This window comes from Pleurodeles waltl, chromosome 11, assembly GCF_031143425.1.
Source record: "Pleurodeles waltl isolate 20211129_DDA chromosome 11, aPleWal1.hap1.20221129, whole genome shotgun sequence".
NCBI lineage: Eukaryota > Metazoa > Chordata > Amphibia > Caudata > Salamandridae > Pleurodeles > Pleurodeles waltl.
The window spans coordinates 64,444,563-64,463,210 of NC_090450.1; the positions used below are offsets into that span (position 1 = coordinate 64,444,563).

General features: G+C 41.8%; 1 protein-coding gene across 4 annotated transcripts in view; it reads right to left on the reverse strand.

Moving 5' to 3' along the window:
* Positions 1-18,648, reverse strand: part of TBL1XR1 (TBL1X/Y related 1) — a 411,343-nt gene that overhangs the window by 221,049 nt on the left and 171,646 nt on the right. For all 4 annotated transcript variants that reach the window (XM_069213060.1, XM_069213063.1, XM_069213062.1 and 1 more), the window contains exon 2: positions 16,516-16,645. The gene's annotated coding sequence lies outside the window, so the exon portion shown is untranslated. The remainder of the gene's footprint in view (positions 1-16,515; positions 16,646-18,648) is intronic.

An 18,648-nucleotide genomic window follows, 5' to 3' on the forward strand; every position in this document is an offset into this window, starting at 1 on the left:
GGTGCCCATGCCCAGAGGTTCCAGGTCAACACTCTTTTGGCCCAATTTGGAGCAATTAGGATAACTTGGGCCTGATTGTTCCTGGTCGTCTTCAGAACGCTGGACCAGAGAGGCAAATACAGGAAGACATACAGGATCCCCAAGCTTCGTTCCAGCCAAAATGCATCTCTGAGAGAGAGCATTCTTGGGGACTTCATCGCAAAAGTGTTGACACAGAGTGCTAGCTGTGGTGAAGAGATTGAACCAAGTTTCTCTCCAAACATAGAAGACACCCTGTGCCACCTCAGGGTGTAACTGCCATTCATGATCAGTTAGGCAATGTCGGCTGAGTTTGTCAACTCTGGCATTCTAAGATCCTGCTATGATTCCAGGCAAGGAAATGTGTTGACAGCTCAACAAGTTCCAGGGGAGAAGCACCTCCTGGCACAGGACGCAGGACCCCGTCCAGTCATGTTTGCTGCAATGCCACAGGCGGTGATTGTGTCCATGAGGACCTGAACTAGCCTTCCTCTCATAGTGGGAATGAAGTGTTTCAATGCCAATGACTGGTCTGCAACTCCAACAAGTTGGAGTGGAGCTGGGTCTCCACAAGAGAACAGAGTCCTCTGATCTCCCACTTTCCCACCTCCCCAACTAAGCAGTGATGAGTAAGTCAACTCCGTCAGCTCTGGGTAGGGTAGGGAGAAGGACAAGTCATCATTCCAACTGCAATCAAGCATGTGATGGTGACTGTTAACTTTGTAATCAGCATTACTAGCAAACAGTAATCAGTCTGTTTTTCAGAATAAAATTAAAAGGTCAAACCCAGCTTGCCTTCACTTATTTTTCTTTTTGGGGCTCCTCATCACTGCCAAGCTGATGTCCTTATTGAATTAAGTATACACTTCGCTGTCTTGCGTGTCCTACTAGACCCTTCAGTCTACAAATGTTAACTGCAATACAAAGAACATAAAAACTTGCACTGGTTTCTAATGACAACAAATTTGTGTTTTGGAGTGCTCATACCCTTTTCAATGCTCCTCACAGCAAACTCCCTCTCCCCTCCTCCCTCCCCCCCTCTCCCCCCGATGTTAACCATTTTGGTACTGCCCAAAAATTCTCTACTGGAGCTTTGGTGGTGGTTATTCATTTTATCTAGCACCTACAGTGGTGGAAATTAAGATTAGGATTCTTTAGTTTTAAATATAAAGACACTATCTTTTCTTGATCATTCACTACTCAAGTTTCAGTGCAAGAGTCAAGTACAAACAACACATTTTGGATGTCATTTTATATGTAACGCTTGAATTGTTGCATTGGGGCTCGTCTCTGGAAATCCAAACCTTGACCAACCAAGCCAGCTTTAAATTAAGGGATGTATCAGATTTCTTAGGAAAGCATATCGGTCACACTACAAAAAGGCACTGGCGTAAGTTGCAGTGGCTCATTTTTCCATAACCCAGCTAACATTGCGGCAGGTTTGTTAAAAGTGTATTTGATTTTTGATCTTCGTTGGAGGTATGCAATTTCCCATTATTTCCAATTTCAAATAGCACACTTTAGTCTAAATCATGGGTACTCGCAAACATTTCCCCGGGTACGCAAAGTACTCTGTGGCATGCCTGAGGGCCACACCAATGCCAGTAGTGAGAGAGTCAGGTGACAAATGGTGAGCAGGGAAACACAAAGCAGATTCACGGTATGGACAACAAACAGAGAATTCATTTGACTTCTGTCTGCCATCAAAGCTCTATTCTCATGCACCAAGAATTAAAGTCACAGCATTAACTTCTAATGTAAACCGTGAGAGGTAAAGAGATATTTATCTGGAGGCTGGATTGAAAAATGTGAAACCAGAAAACCAGGTATCAGTCCTGGCTTCCCCACTTGACCAAATGGTATGATCCTGGGCCATTGGCTAATTTCACTTTGACTCCTTTTTAGCGCGAGCGCTCGGTCCTGTTGTAATCCATCTGTGGGCTTTTAACCACAGCTACCATCACTCATTAATTCATTCATTCATTCATTCATGAGCTTGCCGTTCAATAATATTATCATTGGTAAATGCTTTACGTTTGGGCCCCCCCTTGGTGAGGTTTTGTTACCTCTTTGGCCATCAACCATGTTACATGGATAATTGCAGGTTTGCCAATACATTTAACTGCGAAATAACTTCTTTTTCCTTTTGTGTCTCATTCATGCTCATGGCGGCCGTGGCGCTTTGAATCGGCTTGCTTAAGTTAACTGTTTTACTTTTCGGTTTCAATTTATCTGGCAAGAAAAATCCAGTAGGAATTTACAAGGCTATTAGCTCTAACTTAAGCAAACGCAAGACCCATTGCATTGCAAATGCTTGTCCTTCATTATCACATAAGAAACCCTTCAAATACATGAGTTCTGAGTGTTTGTTGGACAAAACCTTCTTGTGAGTTTTATTTAATGAACTAATGTTGTCCTAATTATATCACAACCAAGACTGCACACAAGATGCGCCTGACAAATGACTTGCCTCTTGGTCCAATAATGCCGTTGTTTTCCGAATTGGGGGGCATGAATGTTTCAAGATCATGTTTGAATACTATCACTGCTAATAAATGCCACTCAACATCTGCTCTACTAAGTTAAAATCCTCATGTGTGTTAATTAAATATATATATATTTTTTTTAAGTTTGCAAAGAGTTTATCTTGTTTCAACATGTTTAGTGCAAGATGTCTTTAAAACTAAAGATGTTACTAAAGAGAAGTTGTTTAGGGCACCTTCTTTTCTTATTACCATTACTTTAGTTAACATGCAAGCCATATTATTTCAAGGCTTTCTGATTCTTCCTGCTCTGTCAAGAGAACAGCAGCCCAGTGCTGCTGTTCACGAGGGGGAAGCAAATAAAGGTCAGGAGGGCCACATGCGACCCCGGGGCGTACTTTTATAAGTATCCATGGTATAATTAATAGTGGCAGGTATCCTATCATGCAGAGTGAATAAGTAGTTTTAAGGTGCAAGTGATGTATTTTTTCCCTCTGCACACGAACCATTGTAGGCATATGAGAAGGGGGAGCTAATTGACTTGAAGATGGCCGCACATTAGAGTAGCTCTATCGGCTGCACAGAGAATGTGCTAATATTTGCTGTGCGATGGCCCACTGCACATTAACGGGAACAATACTCACCTTCTCCCATGGTCAGGGAGCCCCATGTTGCCAGGTTAAGTTTAATTTAACGGCCCTGCTTAAGGATACAGTGGTCACTGCACAAGACCAACATGGAAGACCCGGGGAACAGTTCCACAGCAAGCAATGAAAGCTCTGAAAAAAATTAAACCAACCTCCTAGAATTCATAGGGTGGTGCTGGTGGGGCGGGAATTAGTGCATCAACTCTAAAGGAAAACAATTGCCGAACCTCTTGACTTGTGATGATTTTGTCTATAACATTCCTGCCGTTTACACTTACTAGCTAAGACCATAAATTATATTTGACACCTGTATGCCTCAAGTGCTCATTTCAGAGGTTTTGACAATAGGAGTAGGCCTGTAAGATCGCCTGCAGTACAAAATGCTTATTTTCTTATCCGGCTCTTGGCGGTTCTGCCGACCCTGCCGCTGCGTCCCCGCCCCCTGTGTCCCCATTGGACTTTCCCCTCCCGCCTCCCAGCTGCTCCTCCCTCCCACCACCCCTTCTTGATGGCGGCCGCTGCGCAGCTGACGTGCCGCTGGCGCGCCAGAGGCATGCCCGTCTGCACCTGGAATTGCCCAGCGCCCGTCCCCCTGGTCGACGCTTCTCCGACCCCCACCGAAGCTGCACTACTCCTCCACAGAACTCCATGCCCTCAACCCAGGCCAGCACTCCGCCTGCACCCAGGCCAACCCCAAACACACACATGGACCATTCACATGCCACTCATGCCATTTTTCCTGCACTCACACTAGCAACACCAACAAGCACCGGAATAACACCAAACCCCGCAACCACCTTAACTGCATCCTCCTTAACACCCGCTCCGTCCACAAGCACGCCATCAAGCTTGGGGACCTGCTCACAACATACTCTCCTGACATCGCCTTCCTCGCTGAAACATGGATGAACCCCTCATCAGAACCCAACATCGCCACAGCCATCCCAGAAGGTTACAAAATCACCCGTAGAGACCGCATAAACAAACCAGGAGGAGGTATCACCATAATACACAAAAACACCATCAAAATCTCCACCAACAATACCCTAGACACCGCAGAACACCTACACTTTCAAATACACATCAACGCAAACACCACCCTTAGAGGAACCCTCATTTACAGACCACCAGGACCCCCCCCCATTCTGCGACGCCATTGCAGATATCATCAGCTCCCACGCCCTCACCTCCACAGACTACATACTCCTTGGTGACCACAACTTTCACCTGGAAAGTACACACGACTGAAACTCCACAGCCCTGCTGGACAACCTCACGAACCTCGGCCTCAAGCTACTGGTCACCTCACCCACTCACTCAGCAGGACACACGCTTGACGCCATCTTCACCTCCAGCAGCCACATCACCTTCACTCACACCACCAAACTCCACTGGACTGACCACCACTGTGTCCACTTCTTCATGAAACCCCCCCACCCACCACCAACACACTACACCCTACTGCAAGTGGAACAAGATCTCCAAAGAACACCTGATCGCCAACCTCACACAAGCTCCACCTCCCATCACCAACGACCCCAACACCACTGCCCACAACCTCACACAATGGCTAACAACCTGCGCAGACTCCCTCGCCCCATTGAAAACGAACAACACTGGCACCGTCAAGACTGCCCCCTGGCTCACCACAGAACACCAGGCTTCCAAACGAGAATGGCGTAAAAATTGAGAAAGCCTGGCGCCAAGAACCTTCAATGAGCAACTTCTCCACCCTCAAAACAGCCATGCGCAAACACCACCAACTCATCCGGACCACCAAGCGGTCCTTCTACAAAGAACGCATAGACAACAACACACACAACAGCAAGGAACTCTTTGCCATCGTCAAAGAACTCACCAAACCTAAATCCAGCACCATGGACCCTCCACACTCCCAAAACCTCTGCAACTCCCTCTCCAACTACTTTCACCGCAAAATCGCAGACATACACAACAGCTTCACAGCATCAGCACCCACCATCACCACCACCGACACAACCAACACAACACCCTCCCGCACCAACCAACTACACACCCGGACCCCCACCAACGATGAAGAAATCGGCAAAACCATGAACTCCATCCACTCAGGCTCCCCAACAGACCCTTTTCCCCACCACATTTTCAACAAGGTCAGCCAAATCATCACTCCCCAGCTTCGCGCCATCAACAGTTCCTTCAACACCGCAACCTTCCCAGACGTCTGGAAGCACGCCCAAGTCAACGATCTTGTGAAAAAAACCAAAGCAGACCCGGAAGACCTCACAAACTACCATCCCATTTCTCTTCTCCCCTTCTCCGCAAAGGTCGCTGAGAAGACCGTTAACGCTCAACTGTCTCACTTCTTAGAGGAAAACATACTCAATGCCTCCCAGTCTCAATTCTGCAAGAACCACAGCACTGAGACCGCCCTCATCGCCTGCACAGACGACATCAAGACCAGAGCGGACAAGGGCGAGACCACCACTCTCATCCTCCTAGACCTCTCTGCAGCATTCAACACTGTATGCCACCAAAAACTCCGTGCACACCTTTTTGACGCCAGAATTCAACACAAGGCCCTGGACTGGCTCACCTCCTTCCTCGAATAAAGAACCCAGAGTTTGCTTCCCTCCTTTCTGGTCTCTAGCCACCAAAATCATCTGCGGGGTCCCCCAAGGATCCTCCCTCAGCCCCACCCTCTTCAACATCTACATGGCCCCTCTCGCCAACATCCTCCGCCCCCACGGAATCACCATCATCTCATACGCAGACGACACCCAGCTCACCATCTCCCTCACCCGGAACCTAGCCACCGTCAAAATGAACCTGCATGCTGGACTCCTCAACATTGCCAAATGGATGACAGCAAGCCACCTCAAACTAAACTCAAACAAAACAGAAATCATCATCATCGGCCCCAACAATACGGCATGGAACGACTCCTGGTGGCCCACCACTCTCGGACCACCCCTACACCCATGCAGGCAACCTTGGCATCGTTCTAGACACATCTCTCTCCATGACCCAGCAAATCAACGCCATATCATCCTCCTGTTTCAACACCCTTCGCATGCTACGCAAGACTTTCAAATGGATTCCTTTAGAAACAATAACAGTCATGCACGCCCTCATCAGCAGCAGACTGGACTACAGCAACGCACCCTACGCAGGGACCACAGCCAAGCTTCAAAGAAAACTCCAGCGAATTCAGAACGCCGCCGCACGTCTCAACCTCCCTCGCCACAAACACACATCCACCCACCTCAGATCCCTACATTGGCTGCCCATCAACAAAAGGATCATTTTCAAAGTCCTCGTCCACGCTCACAAAGCCCTCCACGGCACTGGACCGGCCTACCTCAACGAACGAGTAAACTTCCACATACCAACTCGACAACTCTGCTCCGCCAACCTCACCCTCGCTACAGTCCCCCACATCCAACGCACCACCTCCGGCAGCAGTTCCTTCTATCACCTCGCCACTAAGACCTGGAACTCCCTCCCCACCAACCTACGCAAGACCCAGGACCTGCTAACCTTCAGAAAGCACCTTAAAACATGGCTTTTAGAGCAGTAACTGCCCCCCCCCCAAAGCTACCCCCTCGCCACCACCCCACCCCCCACAGCACCTTGAGACCCTAACAGGTGAGTAGTGCGCTTAAGAAATTATTTGATTGATTGAAAATAAACAAGCATTGGCAAAGACAATAGGTCTGACATTGGTAAGCAGTTTTTTGGTTTTGACATGATTTTTGTAAAACATTATTGTTGTGGGAGCTACCGGGCCCTCACCATCATAAACACTGGGGAAAAAAAATGTTTTGGTATCAAAAAGCAGACATTGTCACAGTAGTTCCTGGCACTAAACAAAACTACTTTATGTGGCCACTATGCTCCTTGTGAAAGTGGAGAATGTTGTCACTCAGTGAAGTCAGCTGATGAATAGAGATAGAGAGATACATTTTTATTAACAACAAAAAGGTTTGAATAATCATTTAGGTGCCTAATTCTTAATGAATTTACAAGAATTTACAGACCTAGACTAGGAAATCATACTCGTAGAAAATATTTGTGAACTACATTTTATCATAACCAAACACTTGTGTATATTTGCTCATACAAAATTCTTTTGAGCGATTACAGGTTCACTTTCCCTCCTACCACGTTTTCCCACACCCTGGAAGAAGTTTTACTTCTGCCTGTATCAGGAATAAATTAACAACCTTTCTAAGTATGGGAGAAGATTAGAGAAGAGCTAGTTAAAACCCAGGAAACATGCACGTCAGTAGGTTTGTACAGATTCATAAGGGAATTCCAACCCTGGAACATTTGCTTACCCCTATCTCCAGCCCCAGTATGTAGATCTGCTGAAAGGTGCAAAATAAGGGAATTGCTAGTATTCAAACATACAGTAGTATGAGTCCTAGTATAATTATGGAGGCTATTATCAGAGCTCTTATACAGTGAGACTGCTGCCATAATTTGTCACTGCACTACATGGCACCAACGGGACAAGTGGATTTTTTTTTTTTAACAGGAAAAAAAAAAAATTGAAGCAACCTGTCCCATTGACAAGTAGATATTTTATAAAATTCCACACCCCGCCATATGCCACAGCCTCACCTTGCGTGAGCATGAGTTAGTAAATCAAGAAATTGTCCCATGCGCAGAAACAAAAAAAAAGTCTGCATACCTTCAGCTTAATTCATTTGAAGCTGAACAACTTCTATGATGAGACCGACCGAGGCAACAAACATTCAGACAAATATGTTACCGCCAGTGCATATGGTGAGTGGGAATGCCCGGGAAGCACTCTTGCTCACCTTCTGCGCTCTAGAAGGTTTGATGGGACTGCTACTTGCATTGCAGAACAATTCAGAAAATTTGATGAAGGCTTGAACCCCTCCCAAATAGACATGTCACCTATAGACAATAATGATTATTTGGGAGAATACACCATGGCCTGGCTAGAGAATAGGCCTAAGGAGAGACCGCTTCATCCACTGCCCTTAGCTGAAATTAAAGATGTCATTAATAGTATGTGCAGTAGCAATGCCCATGGCACTGATGGCCTTACTACCAACTTCAACAAGGAACATTATGGGATACTTGCTCCTTGTGTTGACATTATTTGAGACTGTAGGCGAAAATAGTTGCCTACACCATTTTTTGGTAGCGCCATTAGTAGTTACTATTCTCAAACTGGCTAAATCAGCCGAGTTATGTTCCATGTACCGACCACTTTGCCTATTAAATCGATACAAAATTACAGGCCAAGATCATTGCCAAATGCATCTCTGTACTTTCATGCCGAGGCTAATACGACCTGAATAGTCGTGCTTTATTCCATGTAAATCTACTGCTCACAACCTTAGAACTGTTTTAGTGTGAAATCAAAATTGAACCGTGACACCCATGGAACAGTGATTTTTTTTTTTTTATTATTTTGTAGGTGTTGAGAAGGCGTTTGAGTTGGCTGAATCGAAGTTTAAGAAACTAAAACAAAAAAACTCATAGCAGTCATTCGCAGAGAACTGCACTCATGGGGAAAAGAAATAGACACATAATGAAAAGTTTCCTTTCCTGCTAAGTTACACTCCACAAAAATAAAAAATAATAACCAGTTTCACAGTGTAACAAAGTAGTTACGCCTTAATTATCTAAACACCAAAAGTGTATTTTTATGTCAGCAGTCTGCATTTCTGGCGGACGTTTTTCAACTGCAGATACAGCAGCAGTTCCCAGTGTTAAGCATATTTATCTTAAAGAATGCACCATATATTCAGAAGTCACGATTATGGGGACAATTACACTACAAAATAACATTTGTATTACCTTGGACATCAGCGCGGCATGCATGCCCATCAACTAAACTTCTTAAATGAAAGTGTTATTTCATTCTCAGCTGCAGCATATAGGTCTTACTCAATTAAAACATTTAGTAGCCATGGGCAGTCTTCACAAAATGCGGGATTTTCTGGCATTTTATACGCGATTTTCTGAAATTTCAAAAACGCATGAGCTTTGACGTACATCAGACCCTCCAACAAACTCTTCTGCAAAATACGCAAAAACAAAACCGGCTGACTTTTCGGACGAACATTATCAAAATTCATTCGGCTTAAGAAAACCACTTGATTGAAAGTGTGATCTGTTCATACAAAGGAGTGCTACATGTTGCTCTTAATAATAAGTCCACATCACATTTTCCATCATTCCAAGTTCTTTAGATGGATTAATTTACTGTGGATTTGCGCCTAGAAGCCTAAATTCCACACGTGCCAAATTAGAGGTGAATGTTCTGCCAAGATTATAGAAAGTAGAATCTATATTTTCTAAAATCATGTAGATGTCCAGAGTTCAACTAACCACCAAATTTCTAGGAAACATTTCACTCAAACCACAATATTAACGTATTGATATAGATTTTGACTCAGTATATTCTAAGGGTTCTTAACTTTCTCTCTAAATTAAAACAAGGTTTGAAAGGACAGAATATTTTTCTCAATCGTGCAGATATGCCCTTAAATATATTGTTTGAAAAACCGTTATCCAAAACTGAGATTTCTGTATAAAAATGTGTGCTTGTGCTGCCCAGAACGAAACCCATCACAAAAACTACAAGAAAAATTAAGAAAAACAAAGATTATTGCAATCCTTCTCTGGGTTTAAACAGATTGCTTCAAATGCTATTTTCTTGAGAGATTTCCGGTGGTGAGCTTTCAACCTGGTCAGTAAAGAAGGGAAACAGTCATCAATGGAGGTTTAGTGGAAATAGATTCATCTAATTACCACCAAGAAGAGCAATGTTAACCCTGCATATGTATACCAAGACATCACAATTTATAGCATTCACACGGCTATAAGTGACTGAAGTTGTGAATGACCCACGCTTAAATAGAATCGGAGGGTGGGAAGAAAATCTATAAGCCTGCACCCAACAGGAAACATCTGGAAGCTACATCAAGTAGGTGGGTGTCACCGAGCTCACCGTAAAGAACCCTAGCAATAAAACACTCACAACTAGACACTACCTGCATACCCACCATTCAATACAGATCAAACATTCCAACAGCGCACACAAAACAACAACACACAAATGTGCACAGTTACTAAAGTTGCACTCAGGAGTTTAGAGCCATGCAGATGCAACTGGTTCTTTGACAGCCATGGAAGATTCTTTATTTAAAAATAAGCATCCAGCAAAACGGAGTCGGAGCAATGCACAACACAGCTCAGAGGCACCTGATAATGGGACCTTAGATCTCACAACACCACATTGTGCTTCATGAAACAATATATCTCTCCTAAGAGGATACACTAACCACCAACCTCAACTTTTTAGACCCTGTTACCTTACACACATACCTTAAGCGGCGCACTATATAAATTAATTCTTATGAGTGCATGTACCCAAATTGATAATGAGTCACACGTAACTGCCAAGCATGTAAGCACATACATAGAATATTAACAGAACCCACACTACTGACTATTCTACTCAAACAGAAAACATACTTCTCTCTGCGATGCAATCATCAAGACTTGAGTGTGAAATGCTCCTGAATCAGGAAACACAGAGAACATGCTAATGGCCATACAGCAAACCTCTGAAAACATAACATTAAGAACAGACTATGCATGTTCCAAGGACATGGACTCAGACTAAAGCGCAGAACACATTCTGGTATAAAGAAACAAATTAATGAACCATTTAAGTATTTTAACAACTTCGGAGATCACCACAGAAAGATACTGAAAGGTACGAAAACAGACTAAAGCAGCGAATGGGCTAAGAAAAGAACCTTACGTACATACGAAAAGAGTAAAAATCATTGAAGTTGTTTAGGAGCAGTGAAACCATTGTATTCTGAGCAATAGAGAGAGTAAGTTTGGTTCTTTTCGAAACTGGCTTCCACAGAATGGGGAATAGTACAGTATAATGAATGGCACCATATATTATACATACTTCTGATTTAATAGTTACAGGTCAGAGGTGAATGTTCATAGTGAAAAGGTACATAATGCCAACTACAGCCCACAGTGGAACAGGGATTCCAGAAACTATTCACAATTCAAACAAATGAGGATGTTGGATGATCAGCGAGGTCGGGAAATGGGACCCGGGTATATGAGGAGGCTCTAAAAGCAGGGTTTATTACCAAAAATCCCCCCAAAATGGTTGTGTAAGTGCACTATAAAAACTACTGAAGAAAATGATACCACAATAAAAAGAAAGGGAGAGCCCAGACCAAATGAAAAAAAGGCTTATAGGTTTTGTGCAAAGGGGGGCAATATTTTTGGAAAGGTAACAATTTAGAACAATGTGTAAATATCTGTGGGAAGACCAGAAGTAGAGACATACAGAGACCATAATTTTGGGAACCTCTTGAATGCCATGAACTGTCTGATAAGAGAAGTGTGCCTTGTTGTGGGAGCCATTACCCTTTTTGAGAACTATATATGTTTGTTCTGGAAACAAAAGTGTTGGTGCATTTTGGGTGCAATAATCCTAGACCACTAGGCCAGCAAAGTGAAAAGTGCAGGCCAAAACGTCGTAGAAACACAGTAAGTCTAAAAAAACAGGTCCCATGATCGGAGGAGGGGTTGCACTACTCAAGAACCACTGTACAAATTCTTAGGACTGAAATTACACTTACAGTACCAAATAGACTATCATGAAAATCCACTAAACAATCACCAGGAAAAACATCCTTACTTTAAAGGACGATATGATAGAGTTACAGAAACAAAAAAGTCTGCCCGATATGGCCACCTCTGGGTCCATAATACGCTTTCATTCAAATTCAAATATAGGAGGTACATGCATTTAGACAGGGAAGAAGCAATGTGGTGGAAATGGTAATATATGGACCATTTCAGAATTCATCAATTTAATAAATCCCCAGTGAGGGGAGGAGGGGCAATTCTCCCTCCCACAAAACCTGCCCTGTTCTTTTTAAGATGGCAACACATTTTGAATTAAAACTGTTGCAGTACCAAATGTATAGAATGGGTTCTCATCACTATGTAAATCCATTAACCTGTAAACTAAGTTCAGTATTCTTCCTGGGGCCCTGGCACACGCTAAGATGAAGAGAGGGATGGAGACAGGACAACAACTCCTTCATAAGATAGAATTACTAGATGCCTTTGGAAAGGCCAATGAGCAAATTCTACCAGTAGAAAGGCAGGCTGGATTATCGAGATCAAACATTAGAACAGTAGCTAGGTTTTGCATGCCATAGTGCTGCATTTGCAACAGGTGTTTAGACTAAATGTAATTTTAGGCTATTAAGGTTTATAGATGTAAGCAGACCGAAAGGCTCACAACAGGACAAAAACAGCACACATACCAAGCTCAAAATGTCTGGGGGTTGAATAAAAAAACAACAGCTCATGTTTTTCTAAACTACTGGCTTTGCGATAATTTGTGGTGATAAACATTCTTGAAAAGAAAACCGCTTTTAGCCGAAGTGGTGCAGCGCCGACAAAAAAAAGAATTCTGATGATACTAGCACCCATGTTAATCAGCAAGCACCCGCCAAGATTGCGTACACCCCTTTGATCAGTGTATAAAAAAATGTACTTTAAAACAAGTGTTTTTGCTAAAGCAGAACAGCCTGACAGCAAATGCTAGCTTTTTTTTTTTTATGCAACAGAGAGTAGGTGGGACAGGAGAATCAACACAGAGTTTATAAAAATCTAAAGAATGTCAAGGAGGAGGAAGAAATGGACACACAGGAAGGTAAGGAGGGAGCACAACGGAGCATGTGTAATGGAGAAGATTGGAATAAAAAGCAGAATACAAGAAAAAGACAGCAGGTGGGGGTGGGCATTTGGTGCTCGGCAAGGGGAGTGTGGGTATTTAATGGAGAGGAAACTACAGACGAAGAAGATCCTCAACACATGCACCATTGTGGAGTGCTTAAAGAAAACAAAAAGTAGTTTCCTAAATGCGAGAAGTCTAAAGACAGTCAGTCAACAGGGCGGTAAAAAGGGTGTGCAACACGGAATGTAGAAGCAAGGAAGTGATAATAAAACAAACCAAAGGAAGCAACCAATGGCCTTTAAGCAAACTAAGTTTTTGGGATAGTCCACAAGAAAGTTAAGGATGGTTATTAAAGTAAACCATCAAGGTGTGTGGATCTCGTCAGAATAGACATTTTACTACAGAAAAAATAGCTGTTAGATTTCATCAACTTAAAAAAAAAAAAATCCTGTATTCTATAGCCTACTACATCGATTCAAAGATTTGCAGTAAAATGTTTCCTCTTTCCACATTTTTTTCTTTCGTGGCCACTCGTGCCTATTTGCAAGGACTGTCAAAAGCGCAAGGCAGATTTTTTTCATGGAATACAATGTAGACCTCATCACTGCAGTAACTACTAGGTACTACATAGATCCGTGGTTCGGGGACCCCTCGGGGTCCGCGACTGCTTAAAAAATTAAATACTAACAGATTAGGCCCCCAGCTTTCAGTAATGACTCAGTGGGGGATCCCCGGATTTCAATAATGATTCAGTGGGGGTCCCCAGGTTCCAGTAATAATGAATTGGTGGTCCACATAAGTCAAAAGGTTGGGAACCACTTAAATAGATAATTACAAAGTTAACAGCCGGCTTAAAGACTCATTACTTGTTCATTTCGAAGCGTGCATACATGCAATCACTAAAGAATATTCTAATTCGGAGGCAAAACAGAAGCACTGACTGGTCTACTTATAAAGGTAAGTAAAAAACTGCTTTTCTATTAAAGATAAATAATTGCATTTGATATCGTCAAATTAAAATTAAATCACATTTCATTAAACAAAAATGAATGAGGGTGTATTTAAAACTGCTAAACACTGTAGAACAACCAACAGAATAAGCATAAACAGAATTTCCAAGGAAAATGAATAAGAACAAAAAAAAAAAAAGTACTTGCTTTGAAACTCAAAGCTGCTTGATAAAAAAGGGGGCTATCAAAACAAGGAACAGTCAGAAAGATATTCAGATCTCTTAACATAGGTCTCATAAATTGTGGAAGCATGGGAGGCGATTGGAGAATGAAAACAATATATAAAAGAATAATTTCAATGGCAACAAGAAACCCCAGCACTAGGCTTAGTATCACTAATACCTCTCCTGGGGCACTGAATTATAATTCTGAGTAATGCAATTCAAATGTTTATTAACATGAATATGAAATAAAACAATGTAAGCTCCTACTTACTTGTTTCCACTCAGTTAACCATCCCAGTTGGTGCCACGTTATTTTTAATCAATTAATCTCTATATGTAATGCACCTCATTAGTAACATGTTACCTGTTAGCAGTTCCAAAAAATCCGTCTTAGGTGTGAATAAGTCTTCTCCAAATATGCCTATTATGTTACGCTTAAGGGGTTTGCTGCAACTACCATGAAGTCACTACACTGCGGTTGGTACATGGCCATCATTACATCACAGATACATTTTGCCATGGTTTAATTGCAGCTCTTTACAACGTAGCAAGTTGTTTTTTAAGTGTCCTAAACTTTTAAACATACATGTGTGTAAATGTGAGTGGGGATGTGTGAATATTACCTAGTGCGGTAACCCATGAGTAGTTATAGTTAGTATTATGTTTCTATAGGTAATTGATTTTTTTGAATTGCTAATAATTGTCGCATTTGACAAATCTTCATGAAACTTTCCAGTGATACCACAAAAACGGTTGCACAGAATTATACCAAATTAGGCAGAAAGGTAAATCTTGATCAAGAAAGCTCTCTGGTGGAAATATGTTCAGCCGTTTTGGAAAAAATAAGGTTTATACATATTTCATGCTGTAATGGATCATCAACCTAAGGGACATGTTGTGACTGGCTGGCTGCAACCTAAAGGAAATTCCTAGCCCCCATACTAGGTCACAGGGATACTGTCCCAGAGTCCTACAAATTAAAATACAACAAGTTATTAGGTGGGCCTGTGCCCAATCCAACGCCAAGAGCGGTGGGATTTGAGCGCCTGCAGGGATTGGGCACAGACCCAGCCATAGGATAGGCTCTTAGCCTAACCAATGCCGCAAATGGCAATTAATATTTTACTTTATGTTTTTAAAAAAAAAACATAGAAATTCACTGAAAAACCAAAAGTTAGTCATTGGGGGGAAAAGAGGGAGAAAAAAAAAAACACTTAGCAGATTCCCCACTGCTGCTGCACCGCTCTTCAGCCTCCATTGCAGACAGGCTCCCAGCCTGTTCTGCGGCAACTCCAAACGATGCTCCCATGCTGCTGGCAGCATGAAAGCAGTGTTCGGATTGGCTCGAGCTCCCTGTCTTGGCGCTCCGAGGCAGACTAGAAGACTCTGCCTCCTTTCTCCATCCTGGCAACACAGTGCTGGGTTGGAGATAGCCCAGTCCCTGTGTGTGTTTGGTCGGCCCAATACAAATGTGCACTACGTCCCGGTCATGCCCCATGTTCCCACCCCTTTAACAATAAAACGACAACATAGTTTAATGTTTTATTGTTAAAAGGTTTGAAGCTGCTGCCATAGCGGAGGAGCCGCACCTGCATACAATGCATAACTGGTCTGTTTCGGCACAAATTAGACTAATGGCTGCATCAACAGGATGGTGAGAAGGCTTTCAGAATAAAAACTAACAGTCTAAGGATGTCACAAGTTATGCATCAAAGCACTAAATCATTAAGTGGTGTAGGGAAGATAACACTTCAAATATAATGTTCCTTCCTAGAGATGCTCCACTATTTAAACATACATTACTGAAATGTATCCATCCATTTTGGAAGACCTCAGTATTCACCTATCTCATATTTGAAATAAAGTAGAGAAAGATTTCAAATCTTGAAAACACCTATCTAAGAGCAGATTGACATTGGTTGCATTCCAAAACACATTATACGTGTATTCTCTGAATGGCAAGTACATTAAAAACTGTTTTAAAAATCTATGCACTGTTTTCCTCTATTGAGGCAGGCAAATGCAGATAAGCACAATGACCATAGCAACAGATGATCCAACTTCTCTTTGTAGATGTTGCCAGTATCTACATTATTACTAGATATGCATAGTGTCAATAGTAACAAATTTAACTAAAAAATATACTTTAAAACATGGTCAATCGGTTTATTTGCAGAAAATATTATGCATGACAGGTTAAATGGCAAAATCATAAATCACAATTTAAGTTTAACAGAACATAAAGCTACAGTCTGGCTACACCAAATCATGTACTTCTGCAAAGACACTTTAAAAGAAATGAGAGAAGAAATTAATTCAGTGTTTGTAATTGAATCCAACAGGTCCAAATAAAATTGTTTTATTTAAGAGAAGAGTAAATACTTTTCAATTCCATATTATGTGTCATACCATGATTCAAAACTAATTATTTCTACTTACTTAAAATGTGGTAAATTCTTATGCAGCTCCAAACTGGCTATCATGAGGCAGCCGATTTAGACACCAGACACTTAAGGATCTTCAGTGCGATAGAGCCAACAGATGGGTAACTCACAGAAATAAAAGATACCTAAATGTAACAAATAAGATTTTTGATTAGTAGAAGCAGGAAACAGAGCACCTGAAATAACAGATTACAGAGGAGTGTTTTTAGCACTTAGCCAAGACACTGCGGAGACACAGGAGATTACATCATGGGGTAGGAGAAAAAACACCTAAATTTACACAATTTAAATCCCTTGTTGGAAATCAAAAAATGAAATTGCCGACATCAGCATCACAGGAGGTACAACTATATAATTACATGTTACGTCACCAACAGAAATTGCAATCATCAGAACAATATATAGATTACAGATGCACTACAGCTCGTCTGTAGTTAGGTTTAAGCACCTCAGTTGATTCAGAATCCCAATAATGTTAGCTCCATTGGAGAAATCTGTACACAAACACTTTCCAAAAACCACCACTGCAAGCCAATCACATCTGGTGCAGACTTGGGTTGAATTTTATCTTTGACTCAGAGCAAGAACTGAGATACTATGCATCCTAAACTGTAAGAGAAAGGCTTGGCATAACTTGAAACCATAACGTTTCGTGGAAATGTGTTCAGTGGTTTCTAAGAAATTCAAAGTGTAATCGCCGCTAACCGGTTTGAAAGGGCAAACTCTAGCTTAATCTACAGCACCAGGTTGACACCCTTCATCTAGATCAAACCCTTTATATTCAACATGAACCATTAGAAAACTATGCTTTCTACAACTAATGATCGATAACCACACAATTAAAAGACAATACACGACTGACTGATGGAAACCAAGAACAGGGCCATACTATTGGTACACGGTTCTTCGTAAATGCGGATAGTTTTGAGAACTGATTTTAGTTTTGGCAATATGTGACCAAAATTGTAAGACAAATTTCTTTTACGAATTTATGTATGTACACAAATATGCACAAAAGCTGTAGCATCTATGAACTAAATGTATTCAAACCACAACTCAATGTACTGAAATTGTGAGGTCTCAAGTAATTAGTTCCAAAACCCAGTTCCTCGCTTGAAGTGGGTAAGAATGTTTACGGATTTGAAGGGGCAACACACAAAACATATGATGTTAGCTTACCATGCTAGATTAGTACTGCAGTTAACAAATTGGTATCACTTTCCACTAAGTCCATCCACATTTGTTCAGAAAATGGTGTATTCAGAACATCCGATCTATGTCAAGTTTTAAGCAACACACCATGTTCTTCTGAAACCTGAGTTAAGTGTAACTGACAGAGGCACCTGAAGACGTTTTTGATTACTCACACGCTGGAATGTAGTAGTCACCATCAGGACAGCAAAGTAAGTTATGATCAAGTTCAGGAAATTGGCATTCCTATAGCCGACGCCCAGGACATATTGTTTGAGGCCAAGGACAAGAAGATTTCATGTTTAATTTGTCCTTGGGACAATAGGCCAAAGCCCCTGCAGCACAAACCCTTGGCTGCCAGTTTACAGTACCACATTATGGAGCAGAAAAAACAATTCTTTGCAGTTGAGGTAATATTTGTGTCCATATGTTAATGCTGTTAAAGTTTGTATTTATGGTTCTATAATGCAAAGCCTTTATTATTGGGGAGAGCACTCTAAATGAATGTTGTAAGCTCAGACTGCACTACTGACAGTGGATCCAGTAAAAAAACAACAGGGGGGGGGGGGGGGGATGGTGTGTGTGTGTGTGTGTAATGCTCCCAGAAGGGTCTCTGCAGAAATGCAAATATGTGCAGAAGCTTGAATGTAAGATTAATGATTCTTTGTTTTAAAAAATAAAATGTTCACAAAAAAATTGCAACTAGGAAAAAATGTTTTGCTAAACTACTGTGAAATGTTATGTACCATTTCTTTAAAGCATCATTTAGTAAAATGTATTCATGTATGCCACTGTTTCCAAAAAATATTCATAATGGAAAATCAGTTTAACCAGTTTCAACAAGATTATGGGAAACATGAAAATAAACAAGCATTGGCAAACCCAATAGGTCCAATATTGGGTGTCAGTCTTTTGGTTTTGTGAATGTGTGTCTTTT